Below are 231 nucleotides of genomic sequence, written 5' to 3' on the forward strand. Positions count from 1 at the left end.
GCCGATGCGCAGACACATTTTCCTTAAATATTTTGTAGTTCATACTAATACGATTGGATTCATGTAATAACCCTGCTTCATATTTTAATATATTATTAGTCATTTTTTATTGTACCGAAACGCACGGCTGGAGTTTCTATTAGTCTCTGTTGCTTATTTTCAGGCGATGACGGTGAATGGGAAAACTTTTTTGTAGTTATTAGTTATTGGATTTTTATGTATACGCGTTAT

The sequence above is a fragment of the Penaeus monodon genome, chromosome 34, assembly GCF_015228065.2.
Source record: "Penaeus monodon isolate SGIC_2016 chromosome 34, NSTDA_Pmon_1, whole genome shotgun sequence".
Taxonomy (NCBI): domain Eukaryota; kingdom Metazoa; phylum Arthropoda; class Malacostraca; order Decapoda; family Penaeidae; genus Penaeus; species Penaeus monodon.